Here is a 10,462-nt window from a genome sequence, read left to right on the forward strand (position 1 = left end):
AATTACATAATTATATCTCTTTTTTTGTGCAGGTGGATTTAGAAACACTTTACGATGCATGGGAGAGATACAAGGACTTACTGAGAAGGTGCCCTCACCATGGGTTATCGCTTTGGCTGCAAGTTCAAACATTCTACAATGGTGTGAATCCCTTGACAAGACAAATGATTGACGTAGCTGTTGGCGGAACCATCAACAATAAAACACCGGAAGATGCCTCTGAATTCATAGAGGAGATGTCACTGAACAACTATCAGTGGCAAGTTATGAGGACAAAGCCAACGAAAACAGCCGGAGTTTATAACATCGATTCAGTGACCATGCTCTCTAATCAGGTAGAACTTCTCAATAAAAAGATTGATAGTTTTCTTGGTTCTAGGCAGGTACATCCAGTAATGAGGTGTGACTCAAGCGGAGGAGGTGTGCATACAGAATACCAATCCTTCAATCTTACAACTGAAGAAGAACAAGTTAACTATATGGGTAACAATAACTTTAGATCTCAAAATAACCTATACAGTAATTGTTACAGACCAATTTTGGCCCACTCAACAATACCCAAAACCCCTAACCCACTCAACAATACCCAAAACCCTTAGCCCACTCAAAATTAAACCCAAAACCCAATTATATCAGCCCAATTGATTAACCCTAGCCCAAACCAACAAAAAAGACAACAAAATAAAAAAACGATTAACCCTAGCCCCCCTACTAGCATTTGGCGCCGAACCATCTGCCTCTGCCAAAGTCAGCTAACTGCTCCACCGCCTGCAGCATCACCCTTGTCCCATCAGCAAGTTGCACCTGCACGAAAAGAAAGGAAGTGACAACAAATAATAAACAAAAAAACCATGTACATGGCTATAAAAGCCAAATCAAAAATCAATGTAAAGGGGCAATTTTTTGATAAAAATAAACCCGAAATATTTAAAATAGGGATACAATCATCAAAAAACGTAGGGATTCCATACAAAAGGACCAAATCGGAGTATTAAAAGAGGTGGTTTTATCTTATTTTTTCTATTTTTTTCGATTCTGTTCTTTTCTTCTTTTTTCTTTTTTTTTCTTTCGAATCTATTACATAAATACATATATTATTAACAAAAAAACTAAAATTTTTACCTTTTTCGAAAATTCAGCCACAGGTATGCGGTGGTGGCTGATGGCGCACGGCGGAGGTATGACGCTTGAGTCCCACCTAAATCCCAGTGAGAGAGGTGAGAGAGAGAGAGAGAGAGCTTTTTTGAAGAGAAAGAAAGAAAAAATGATTCTTTTTTACAAATTTTTTTGCTTTTATAACAATATAAAACGACGCCGTTTTACATTAAAGACCGAGGGCATAAAACGACGTTGTTTTGCCCTGGGTCGGACTAACCCGACCCATACCCATTTAGGATCCGCGTGTTTTTGACGGAAGGGCTAATTGCACTTTTAGCCCTTCTACTTTTTTATAGCTTTGTAATTCAATTTTTCGTATTTTTAATTTTGCCCAAAAATTTTATTTTTGTTTCATTTTGGTCCCTCTGCTGCTGTGAGTTTTAGGCCAAATGGTTTATTGCCTGATCTAGTCCCTCTTATTTGTTTGCGCGTGCAATTTAGTCCTTTCCCCTTTATTTCGTTTTAAATTTTTCCCAAAACTTTGTTATTAGTTCAAATTTAGTCCTTTCTTATTTATTTTTGTTTCTTTATTAAATATTATTATTATTTCTAATATTATTAATATTATCAATATTATTATTATTATTTTATATATATTAGTGTATGTTTTCATTATCACATACGTATATATATTTATATATGGTATTATTTTAGTTACTTTAATTTCATATTGTTATTATTAGTATTATAATATTATATTTATTATTAATATTGGTATATATTTTATTATATATGTATATATATACTTTTATATAGTATTATCGTTTCTATTATTATATTTATTATTATATTTATTATTTTCACTATTATTATTATTTTTATCATTGTTATACGTATATACATATAGATGTTTTAAGTACTTATTATAAATAGATTAATTTCTTACTATACTATTATGTATATTATTTTTACTCAATTTTTTTATTTATTTCTCTATTATTTTAAATACTCTTATATTATCTATATTATTTTTTAAATAGTAAATTTTTATATATTATGTATATATTTTTATATCCTATTATTCATATATTTTATTATATTATATATATTTTAATAATTACATTATTTATGTATTTTTAACTCTATATTACGTACATATTTTTGATATCATTATACGTATACATCTTTAATATATATAGGTATATATTTATATAATATTATTAATAGGTACTTTTAACATTATTATTTCCAATATGTAAATGTTATGAAGATATTTTAATATCATATTATGTATACATTTTTATATTGTACTTTTTTATATATCATGTATATATTCGAATACTATATTATTTTTTTATATTATCTCATGTATATATTTTTTTATAACTATATTATATATATTTTTAATACCGTATTATGTACATGTTATTATTATATCTATTTTTACCTCTATTGTATTTATTATTAATATTAGTATATATTTTATTATACGTGTATATAATATACTTTTTATATATATCATTATATTTATACTTATTATTTTCACTATTATTGCTTATTATTTTATTTTAATATTATTATGTATACATATATCTTTTTGTACATCCTTATACTTACTTTATTATTCCTTGACCGTCACCATTACCATTATTATTAGTATAATTATTATTCTTTTCATCATTATCAACATATATATATATATATATATATATCGTATATATATTTTATGTATATATTGTTATTTTCTATTATTATAAATACATTATTTTCCTTATTAGATTAGTAGTACATTATTTTTATTTTCATGTAAATATTGTTATTGTTGTTTTAATATTCTTAGTTTTTTTTAATATTTTTATTATCAATTGCATCATTGTTTACATTATTTATGAATTCTTATTATAATAATGTTTTACTCATACTTTTTAATTAATTTCAACAAATAAGGCAACGTACCGATTTAACATTAAGTCGTCGATTTCATCGCTATGTTGGGTGAATATTAATCGGCTCGTGTTAAAAAGGGAACATCCTTCTCAAAAGAAACCAAAAAACTTGAAATTTTCGTGTTTTAATCGGATCACGATTAAATGTTGTATTGAACTCGCATTTTCGAAAATTAAGACAACACATGTTTAATAAAGATACCAATTTTGGGCGTCGCGAGGGTGCTAATACCTTCCTCGTACGTAACCGACTCCCGAACCTTTTTTTTTCTCTGGCTTTTAATGTAGACCTAAACTCGACCTTCTTTTTGTTTAAAAAATAAATTTATTAGGTGTTCAATCACACCTAGAAAAAAAGATCGGTGGCGACTCCCTTTTTTAATAAAATCGAAAGTCGATTTTCAAATTTTCAATAAATCGCCCCAATTAGCGACCGAAAACAAAAAAACTTTTACGTCACTATAGTAATACCTATAATGCAGGTTGGAGGAACCACCCAAATTTCTCCTGGAGTGGTCAAGGGAATCAAAAGCCACAAAATCCTCAGGGTTTTCAACAGCCACCTTATCAACAAGAGAAGAAACCAAACCTTGAAGAGATGCTTTCTAAATTCATCTCGGTGTCAGAAACCCGTTTCCAAAATACCGAGACAACACTTAAGAATCAACAAGCATCGATCCAAGGACTCAAAACTCAGATAGGCTAGCTGTTTAAACTAATCTCCGAACGACCACCAGGTAGCTTACCAAGTAATACTGAACCTAATCCGAGGGAACACCTCAATGCAATTAGCACTCAAAATAAGGACGGACTCATTGCACCCGAGCCAGAAATACAACAAAATAACGCGATGAACAAAGGATGAGAAGAGGTAAACAATAATGATCCCAAATAGGTAAGTACGAATCATACGTGTGCCATATCTTAAAGCGATGACGAAAGACAGAACAAAAGAACAATTCGATAAGTTTGTCAAACTCTTAAAGAAATTACAAATTAATTTACCATTTATTGAAGTTCTTTCGCAGATGCCCAACTCAGCAAAATTCTTAAAGGAACTTCTAAGCAATAAAAGGAAATTAGACGCTACATCGCATGTGGAACTCAATGCAGTCTGCTCAACTATTCTAAAGAATAAGCTACCTAACAAATTGAAAGATCCAGGGAGTTTTACAATTCATTACTTAATTGGTAGTTTATCTGTGAATAATGCTTTAGCTGATCTAGGGGCAAGTATAAATGTTATGCCTTATAAAATGTTTAAACGACTCGGTCTCGGTAAACCTAAACAGACTAGGATGAGCATACAATTGGCTGACAAAATAGTTAGATTTTCTAAGGGTATTATTGAAGATGTTCTTGTTAAAATTGATAAGTTTATTTACCCAGTAGACTTTGTCGTCCTAGATATGGATGAGGATAACGAGGTACCTTTAATTTTAGGACGACCTCTTTAGCAACTGCCAGAACCATTATTCATGTAGCACAGGAGAGCTAACACTTCGTGCAAGTGACAGCGCAGTAACACTTCAACACGGGCTCACCCTCAAAGTACAAAAGCGTAGCCCTAGGCCGTGTGACCCTCCCCTATATAAATAAACCACTGTTCATCTTCTTCTTCCTTTCAAAACCCTAGTCGAAATCTACCCTCCCCCAACCCCAAATCCCTATTCCAGCCACTATTCCCCAGATTCTCACTTTCCCAACCTCCAAACCACCCTTAAATCCACTTCCCTTACATTAATCCCCATTTTCCCCTCCCTATACCCTCCATTTTCCTACCACATGGTTTCATCTCCGCGTCACACGCCCGTGCTCGCCACCACATGCCCGTGCACTGCCTTACAATAGCCTTTGGTTTACTTTCTCAACCTTATTTTTCCAATTTGTGTTGCTACATTAGTATTCTACATGCTTTGCATATATATTGTTACTATTACAAATATGTTTTAGACAAGTTAGGAATTTGCTTTAGAATTTTCTATATTGACTTGTTTAAGCTACTAAATAGCATATACTAATTTTAGGCCTATTGCTTAACTACTGATGTATCTTGGATTCTATCAATGCTCATGTATTTTCAGGTACATTATGTCGTCATGAAGAGACAAGAAGGCCGCGGTCCCTTCCTCAAAGAGACGTAGGGGACCGGGCTCTTCCTTGGTACGTGCTACAGCCGAAGTTCGGCACCCGTTCCTTAAATTTTCGCAAGCTTCGCAGGAGGAGCTATTTCAGATACTACGCGCACGACCCATCACCACAGGTCGCTGCATCGACTGGGCTATAGTAAAGCAAACGATTCTTCCCTATTACCGAGCTCACTTATTTAGAGCTAACTTTAGAATTATGCTCTACTTTTCATTTACAGGTGGTGATGACGAACAATAACAACCCAGGCACCATTCACTTCCGATTAGGCAGTCTAGTTCGTGCGATGAGTATCCTAGAGTTTGGAGTTGCTCTGGGACTTTACACCGACGAGTTTATGGAGGAGGAGGACATGAATGCACTACCACGCAATATCCACATCTCCCTCTCCTTGTACTGGAAGGCTTTGGCACTACTCTCTTCCACCTACGACCCCAGCCACTCGAAGGCTTCAGCTCTCCCCCCTTCCCTACGATATCTCCATGCCATATTGGCACATACCTTGACCGGAATGAGAGAGAGTACCGGCGTCGTCAACACCCACGATGCCTACTATTTATAGTGCATGGCGAATGCACACATGATTGACTTGGCCTACTTTATTACTTTCGCCATTCGTCATCAGACCGAGTGGCATAGGAAATGAGTGATCTCTATCGGCCCCTACGTGACGCACCTTGCCAGACACTTTGACCTCCTCAACACCGCGGCCCAGTCATCAGTGCTTACCCTGATAGGTCAGATATCCCCACAGGGCATCACGACTATGTTACATATGAGGATGATCGAGCGCCGACGTGGGACCGATCCTCCTCAGTACTGTCTCTCGCATGCCATTGATGAGGAGGATCTTGAGGACATCCCTGATGATGTTCCCCCACAGTATGAGGAGCCTTCCACCGCCCTACCTAGGGAACGACCAGTTCATGCGGCTGCTTCATTGGGACATCTTTTCGACCGACTCACCCACTTCGAGTAGTATTGCACTATGCAGTTTGAGATGATTCACGAGGGAGATCGGTGACGGGACCGATAGATGGACGATATGCAGGCCATGATGCAGTAGCTGTGCCAACACTTTCACATCGCCACTCCAGCACTACCACCTGAGGGCCCCACCGACGAGGATCATTGAATCCTCTTATTTTTTTATTTATTCTTATTTTTATTTTATTTTATTTTATTTATTTTTATTTTTCTTTTGATTTTTATTTTCATTTCAATTTTATTATTTTATTTTGAAAGACATATCTATATTAGTAAATTTTACTTTTTTCCATTTTCTGGTATTTCTAACAAGTAATTCCACTATGCTTTCTTCTACACCAACTTTTAATAAGCTCTTCATGATTCTGCAGACTTCCAAGCAAAGCTGGTAGGAATATTTTAAGGAATGAGGAAACAAAAGGGAAACAATACCTCACGAGTACCATGTTCAATGACCCAATTTCTTCATCTAGCCAAGAACAATGGTAGCTACCACTTTCTCCGAACACTCTATCCTCAAAATCAAGCTCCACATCCATATAACAGGAAATTTCACCTCCTTTCCTCTTATGATTTTCTTTATTTTGAATAATCTATCTCTGTACATTGAGGGCAATGTACATCTTAAGTGTGAGGGGGTGAACATGAAACCTAATTTTTTGCATTATTCTCAAATCCCTGAATTTGGTCTTGTGCTTAAGTGATTTTCTCATAATATTGATAGAATGAATTCTGATTGATCTATAATTATTGTTGATATGTCGTAAATTAGACCAAGAGAATTATGCATGATTATTTGATTATAGGACCTTAAAGAATCGAGCATGATAAGTTGATATTTTGAGAAATAAAATTTTTAGACTATTTCTCTTAAATTGAGGTATTATCTTGAAATCCTATGTATACAGAAATGACATCAAAAACCCAAATTTTTGGTGAGATTTTTTAGCCTTTTGAGCATATAGCTTTCTTTCTTGCTCACTTCTTTTGTGGTTTGAGTGTGTCAACATTGAACTGTTATTCTAGAACTTACTTCGATTATACATGTCGAGATTACACGTATGATTTCATACTGAGATGATAAAGGCACTTAAGATTTAACCCATTTACTCCAGAAAAAGCCTTTCCACATAATTAAACCCTTAGCGAACCGCCTTTGAGCCTACTAACTTTTTTTTATTGATTAACCCTTATCATTAACCCATTAACCCATTATTGTTGAAGTTCTCTTACTTAATTTACCTTTTTATCGAGATTAAATTTAATATTATTACCTCACTATGTTCCCATTTTTTGTTACTGAATCATGAAGTATGATTTCTGTATTGTATTGACTTGATTTGTTCTTAAAAAAATGTAATTCTCAGCAAGCTAAAGTTGTCATGAACTCATGTAAAATAGTTCTAAACATTTGTTTGTGGTTCAGTAATTAAGTTTTTGATAGTGGGGTAACATATTGAAATTATCTCGATTCTAACCCCTAGTCTTCAGCTTGTATCCATATCTGTAACCTAAACCCCATTACAACTATGCAAAGACCTTTTGATTAGTGTATCATATCATTTCCAAGTGGTGGAGATTTGATTTTCATGCAAGCCTATGGTAATAACTCTTCATGTTAGACAATTGAGTGCTTAATCTTGAACCTTAAACACTTTGAGTGATTTGAGTGAATCTTTAGTGAGGATGTCATCTCTTGCATATTTAAGACTAAAGTTGATTACTTAGAGGAAGGAGATTACCTATGATTTCTATTATCAAAATATCCGATTTAGATTGTTTGAGGCTTTTAATGCCCCTATAGTTAAATTCTCACTGTATAATTTTTCGTGGAATAGTTTGTAACATTATCAATACTGATTATGTGATTGAAAAGAATGAATTCTAGCAGTAAATGAGAGTTTTGCTTGAGGACAAGCAAATGCTTAAGTATGGGGGTATTTGATAAACGCCAAATTATACATAGTTTTACCCCAAATACTTAGTATATTTATGGATGTTTACTACTATATTTGTGGATTTTGGTGCTCTTAATTCGGTTATTTCATGTTTTGTACCCAAGAGAGCACCAAGAGTCAAAAGGAGCTAAAAACGAGCTAAAAAGGGACAAAACGGACCAAATCGAGTAGATCACACGAGCACTTCACACGTCCGTGGCCTTCGGGGGTGTTGACCAAGGTTTACATAATTCACACGGCCTAGCCATTGAGCCCACACAGCCGTGGCAATTTAACAGATTGAACACGGCCTGACAATCACGTCACACGGCCGTAGCACACGAGCGTGTCCCTTTTTCAAAGAGTTGTATTTTACACGGAAAAGGGTACTTAGGGAGGAAGAAAGCCAATCCAAAGCCTATATAAACACCCTAAGTATAACCCTGAGAGGAGGCCTCTTCTAGAACTTTTCTGGAATACAGAACCACACGCCAGGAATTACTTGAAGGAAGCCAGATGATCCATCCCAAAAGCCGGAGCTACTCCAAGACTGAAGATCTCTCTTAGAATGCCTTCAGGGGTTTTAGAGATTCCTTCATGTTTTGTTATTTTTATATTTTTGAGATGTACTCTTATTTTATTATGAACTAAACCCCTTAGATACCTAAGGAGGATAAAACCTATGATGGATCTTCTTATTATTATCTGAACTGTATAATAAATACTTGATTTGTTCTTAATTATGTGTTCTTAATGCTTGAGTTAATATTCTGGGTATTAATTCATGATTTGATGTGCTTATGCAAAGGAGGAATAGACCCTACCTAAGAGTAGATTTGGCATAATTAAGCGGAGTTGATCGAACGCCTAGAAATAGGGTTACGAGATTTTGCCAGATTAGGGTGAAACCTAATATGGGAGTCCACAGAGTGATTTACTGCTTCCCTAGGGGTTTTAATTAAGAAATAAATTTTGATTAATTCAACTGAGGGTTAGACGTTATTAGTCTCGAAAGGGATAATAACATAGGTTAGGGAGTCTCATGGATCAAGTCAAGTGAATAAATCATCCGGTTCAGAGTCAGATAACAAGTGAAATCTAGGTGGATTCCTCATTGGGTGTCGTCTTTATCAATTGCTTCTCTTCAAGTCTTTTTCTAAATTTTCTCTTCGCTTTAATTAAATTAGTTAATTAGTTTAGATAATTAGTTTAATAAACAAATCCTTTTATTCATAGGTTAGATAATAAAAAGATAGTTATTACTGGTACTTTTGGTTCCCTTGGGTACGATATCCCGGTCTTGCCGTTACTATACTATTGTTTGATAGGTGCGCATGCCTTTTTGTCGTGATAATAGTTAGTCTAGATTTGATCTTCATTATAAATATTTATTACTTGTTACGAATCACGCGATCAAGTTTTTGAGTATTATAACAGTGGTTGTGAATGGCAGGAAACTTTAGTAAATATTTTGGTATTTTTTGAAAATATTATGTTTGGTAAACATTACTTTTAAACCTATGAACTTACTAAGCTTCAATAAGCTTACATGTGTGTGTTTGATATTTTTATGTAGATTGAATTGAAGTGAAGTTGGTAGATCAGATCAACACAACAAACCGCACTATCCAGATCAATTTCGGTAGCTTTTGTTTTATCTTTAAAGATTTATATGGCATGTATAGAGTTTAAATGAATTGAAGTAAAGATGTTATAAACTAGTTAACAATATTGTGTACTAAAACAGTTTTTGGTTAGTAGCAGTAGTTTGGATTTGAAAATTTACCATAAATTATGAAAATATAATTAGAGGTTGAATAAAATATGAAATTAAAACTTATTGAATCTAGTTTCACATGGAAGAAACGGTGTAAGCAAAATACTTTCATATCAGGACATATTTGAATTTCTGTGAGATAAGGTCAGATTGATTTTGAGCTCCCCTGTTCTAATTTGTAAAAATCATTAAAAATTATAAAAAAATAATTAGGAGTCATATTATATATGTACAGATTCCTTATTGAGTCTATTTTTAAGAAAAAAAACAGCATGTTATTTGAATTCTGTACAGGGAGAAATTTGATTCGTAGTGCACAGGGGTCAGAGTAGCCAAACCCTGAATCAGGGGAGACTTTAACTAATAAAATGTACTAATTGGACCACCAAAAATTCTAGAAAACAATTAGTGAGTAGATATATGAGTCTAGATTTGGGGAAAATTTACAAATTTAGATTTTCAGTTTTGTAACTCGAGATATGATTTTTTTAGCGACTGTGATGCAGTTGGACAGCTTTTCTGGGAAGTATGATATAAATTGTCTGAATTTGTTTAAGTTCTCAAATAAG

General features: G+C 33.9%; 1 non-coding gene across 1 annotated transcript; it reads right to left on the reverse strand.

Moving 5' to 3' along the window:
* On the reverse strand, nucleotides 1-106 carry LOC128293471 (small nucleolar RNA R71). The gene has a single exon (XR_008283652.1). It is a non-coding gene; the product is annotated as a small nucleolar RNA R71 (small nucleolar RNA).
* Nucleotides 107-10,462: the final 10,356 nt, after the last annotated feature.

This window comes from Gossypium arboreum, chromosome 5 (assembly GCF_025698485.1).
Source record: "Gossypium arboreum isolate Shixiya-1 chromosome 5, ASM2569848v2, whole genome shotgun sequence".
Classification (NCBI taxonomy): Eukaryota; Viridiplantae; Streptophyta; class Magnoliopsida; order Malvales; family Malvaceae; genus Gossypium; species Gossypium arboreum.